The sequence below is a fragment of the Lactuca sativa genome, chromosome 3, assembly GCF_002870075.4.
Source record: "Lactuca sativa cultivar Salinas chromosome 3, Lsat_Salinas_v11, whole genome shotgun sequence".
Lineage (NCBI taxonomy): Eukaryota > Viridiplantae > Streptophyta > Magnoliopsida > Asterales > Asteraceae > Lactuca > Lactuca sativa.
In genome coordinates, this window is record NC_056625.2 from 267,524,718 (window position 1) to 267,530,169 (window position 5,452).

Sequence of the window (5,452 nt, forward strand, 5' to 3'; positions counted from 1 at the left end):
GTGCGGTGGGTAAGAGTGGATACCCATTCAATCGCCATTTTATAGGCAATTTCCTTAAACACCCCTTATAGACCAGCTTCGTGAATGAGGCCTACTAACGGTAAGACTGACTTTTACTCATACGTATATATAATGTTAGACTTTTAATGTTATATATAGTATAGGGTGTATTTTACACTTTCAAAATACTAGGTGGTCTAATTTAACAATTATACTTTTAATTAAATTAAATTGTAAACCTAAACTTTTATGGATTTATTAAACCTCTTTTAATTATACACCTTAATTAATTACTAAAACCATAAGGGTGTAATTTGAACTTTTTCAAAACAATACTAGGGTTTTAGAATTTAACATTCCTAATTAAACTTTTAATCAACTTTTAAATTCCAACGAACATCCTATGTGCTCATACAAACCCTAATGCTTGGATCTAGGTTTCTCTATTGTACATGCAAGTTGTCCAAGACTATAAACCCTAATTCTAGCATTCAAGCAATCATATTAACATGAGAATAGGTTTAAGATATTACCTTGATTGTTATGTAGCAATAACAATCCCAATTCCTCCTTGTATTGACTTTAGAAAGCTTAGAGTCACAAATGTCACTCCTCTAATGGTTCACAAACACCATAACCATAAGGATGAAGAGGAGAGAGGTTAGAGGCTGCCCAAAAACATGTGAAACCCTAGAATAAAGCTCTACCACGATTTTTGGTCATAAGGGTCTCATATATAGTGAGGCTATTAGGGTTATCTAACAAGGAAACCCGAATTTGGATGCTTAAGCCCTAAGCAACCCATGGACTCCTTTCCTTAAGGGCTTGGACGATTTCTCATGGGTTTACCCATAGAATTCGTCCACTCCTTAATATAAGACAATCCATGGCCCAAATTGCAATTATCTTATAATTACAATTCCAGTCCCTTAAGTTTAATTAATCTCTTTTAGTCACAAAACTAATTACCAATTAATTATTGACTAATATTAATTAAACAATATGATTTCTCCTTTAATATATTATTCTCATAATATATTAATAAATCATATTTAATCCTTTCTCTCCATAATTCATCATATCAAGTTGCTTTGGTGAAGGCAACCCAAAAGGACCATGCACCAACGGGTCAAGTACATACCAAAATAGTTATGGACATAGACACTAATCCAACACAAGTCTCTGAAACCACCGTGTTTTGGTGTCCAGATCCGATCCATGAGATATAAAGCTCTGCCACCCTTGATCTCCAAGTTCTTATCCATTCCTCTCATGGATTCACCCGCCACATTTTCAGGTTTCAAAGCTTCAAGCTGAGCCTCCTTAATTTGTGTGGACAAGTGTGAATGGATAGTCATAGTCAATGATTTAACTCTACGACCAGAGTATTCTTTCCGACTCAGGGCATCAGCTACTACGTTGGCCTTGCCGGGATGATAACGAATTTTGCATTCGTAATCACTGAGTGGCTCGACCCACCGTCGTTGTCTCATGTTGAGCTCCTTCTGGGAGGGATGGTATTGGTGCGGTGCATAAGGCTCGTTTTAGCATTTGGAATGCTTTCTCTTGCTTCTCTTCCCAGTCAAAGGCCACACCCTTTGGGGTCAATGTTGTAAGAGGTTTCGCAATCCAGGAGAAGTTTTTTATGAATCTGCTATAGTAGCCAGCGAGGCCTAGGAATTGACAAAATTTCTATAGGCGTCTTCGGTGCTGACCAGTTCTCAATGGCTTTTATTTTGGAAGGGTCCACGTGTATTCCCTCTTCGCTAACCACGTGCCCTAAGAATTCGACTCTTCAAATCCAAAATTCGCATTTCGAGAACTTCACATATAGCTTCTCTGATTGCAGTGTTTTTAAGACCTTATGTAGATGATGACTATGCTCCTCCTTACTTCGAGAGTATATAAGTATTTCATCGATGAAGACGATCACAAACTGATCCAAGTAAGGATGGCACACCCTATTCATTAAGTCCATGAATATTGCGGCGCATTGGTCAAACCAAACAGCATCTCTAATAACTCGTAGTGTCCATAACGAGTTCGGAAGGCTGTCTTCGGAACATCCTGTTGGATAAGGTGTCTAAGTCCATAACTATTTCTAGTAAGTACTTGACCCGACCCGGCATGGTCCATTTGGGTTGCATGACACCAAGCAATTGGATAAACTAAATGAGAGAAATAACACATATGGTTTATTAATATATTATAAGTTCTAATATATTTATAATATTATTTAATTAGTTTTGATCAAGAATTAATTTAGAATTAATTAAGTGATCAAAAGATAACTAATTAAATATATGGGTAGATTATGTAAATCTTCCATATCTTATATAGTGGGCTAAGAGGCTCCATGGATTATCAAGTTGGGTTCCACCCATAAGATGATCCATGGATGCTCCTTGGAGTTAACCCGTGGATTAAGAAATGAAGAGTCATGGAACATTAGGGTTTACCTAATGCAACACACTATATAAGCAATGTAACTCTCCCCAAAATCGACTACCCTAAGAAATAAGAGGGCTTGGCCGATTTTGCATGTGTTAGAGTATTCTCTCAAGTTTATTCTTTGCATTTGGTGTTGTGTGAAGCATTTGGGGCATCACACTTGAGGTGCTAGGCTCACAAGGTTTCAAGGAACGCTTTCAACAACAAGGTATGTAGTTCTATCTTTTATACAAAGAAAATTGTACCCATGTATGCTAGATAGGTTCATAACCTTGGGAAACAAGTTTGCATGATTATTAGACAAACATAGATCCAAGGTTATTAGGGTTGCATGTACACTTAGGAAGTGTTAGAATGCTTAAAACCCATCAGTGGTATCAGAGCCTAGGCTTGCTTGTTTGATTTTTGTGAAAACTGCTTGAAAAATCGAGTTTTCTGCTTTCTGCCCATATGAACTCGCCGAGTCCATGGGGGGACTCGACGAGTCCATGACCAAATGCAAGCTACTCGTCGAGTCTGTTCATGCACTCGACGAGTAGAGGCTGCATTTTTCAGAATTTCGATTTTTGTTGCTGGAAATGGACTATGAACATTACCCTAAACTGCTTTGGTGTTTTAAAACTTGTTTTTAGTTGGTGTAATGTTCATGTTAATCCATTTACAATGAAAAATTATCAAAATTACAAGTTTTAAGTGTAATTTTTGATTCATGAAAGTGTTCATATTCATGTTCTTGATCTTATGATGTTTAGATGATCATAGGAATTATTTGTAACCTATGTGGTAGATTAATTCATGATCATTATGTGTTTTAATGGAGTCCATAACTTGTCCTCAAGTTATGGAAAACCAAAAGTCACTTTGTTTTTAAAACCATTAAAAGAACACATGGGTTATAAAAATGAAGAGTCTTCATTTTTAATACTCTAATTAACTCATAAGTTACAAGAAATGAAAAGTTTTGAAAGTTTACAAAACTTGCCCTCAAGTTTTGGAACAAGTAAGTCTTGATTAAAACTTTAGTTCCAACCCTTAGAATTTTAAAAGTTAAAATTCAACCCTTATACTTTATAATATTATAAGTTAATAATAATATATATATATATATATATATATATATATATATATATATATATATAAGATCAATTCGTCTTACTGCTAGTACGCCTCATTCACGAAACCAGTCTATAAGGTGGGTTTATGGTTCTTGCCTATAAAATGGCAACTTAATGGGTGTCCACTCTCACCCACCGCTTGCTTGACTGGTGGAGGGTCGTTAGCCGAACGGGTAGGACAAGGACTTATAAATTCTCATTAAAAGTATAATGATAATTATCAAGTAACTAAATGTTTTATTAAATTCCCAATCTTAGTTACTTTAGGAAAAATGTGAATAAGGTGCTAATCCATGAAATTACACTTTACACTTTGTTTAAGTTGTTAGTGGAGCGTGTGTGGTTAACCGGCACACTAACTTGAACTTAACAAGGTAGGTAAAGGGTGACTTAATGTTTATCATAGTATCGATGGAGCGTGTGTGGTTAACCGGCACATCGATTGAGGGGTAATACATTAAGAGTACCAAGGAATTTGCATGGTTACTTCACACCTCGTTTTGTGATCCTCGGCATCCCAGTCACAAAACTTGGAGGGCACACTCGAGATTGAAACATGCCTTTGAAAAGTTCATTGAATCTCAAAAGAATCTAGGAGTTTCTAAGAACCATATTAAATATTTTTTAATATTTCGTCTTTGGTAGAAATTGGTGAATCGTCATTCACCTACCTTTCAAATATGTTATTACTTAGATTACGGCATACCTCTTCTAAGTATAATATATTGTGATTGGATCCTAGCCTTAATACTACATTTGGGTGTTTTATTAAGGACTATCTCTATTTCTAAACTAAACTTTTCTTCTTTTCAGATGTCTGCAAACACTGCTGCTCTGGCTCTAATCCTAATGGCTCCTTTTCTCTAATGAACTTGTGTGGGAAAGTCACTTTTGGTGGATCCAACTTTAATGAATGGATCACAAACATCCGAATGATTACCCGCTACGAGGACAAGGAATATGTCCTCGATAAGGAGCTTAAGGAGATTGATGAGACAGTTGCTACTCCTCAAGAGATCGTTGACTTTAAGGTACATGAAAGGGATGCCACCAAGGTGGCATGCATCATGATGGCCACTATGATAGCCGACCTCCAAAAGTTCTACGAGGACTTCTACCCTTTTGAAATGCACCAATATTTGATGGAAAGATACCATCAAAGTGCAAGACAAGAGAGGTATGAAATCATCTCCTCCATGATAACAAACCGAATGAAGGATGGTGAACCCATCATGGGCCATATACGGAAAATGCAAAGGTTTATGGATCGCTTGTTGAAGCTCAATGTGAACTTCCCCGATGAGCTTGCAATAGATATCATTTTGCACTCCTTACCTTCATGTTATGATCAATTCCGCATGACATACCATATGAACAAGGAAGAGGTCACTCTCAGCAAACTTCATGGACTCTTAAAGACCGTGGAAAGTGGTCTTAAGGGTAAGGCGGTTGTTACTACTCCTACTCCTACCAACTCCGCCCCTGTCTTGGCAATCAGGAAAGGACGAGGAAAGAAGAGAAAGAGTTCTTCGAAGGGTACCAAGGCTAGGACCCTTGATGGCTCTTCTTCAAGTGGAACCAAGAAAGGTTTCATCACTCCTTCTTCTGACCCAAAAGAGGTTGAATGCTTCTATTTCCATGAAAAGGCACATTGGAAGCGGAACTATCCAAAGTACCAGCAAGATGTGAAGGATGGGAAAGTCAAACCCAACCATGTAGGTATTTACACTATCTTATCTAATAACTCACCCCATTCTAACTCATGGATCCTTGATACCGGTTATGGTATTCATATCAGTTCTGATTTGCAGGGACTAACAAGAAGTGAGAATGTGGAGCAAGGAAGAATAAACTTGATCACGGGAAACAGGAAAGCTTCACCTATC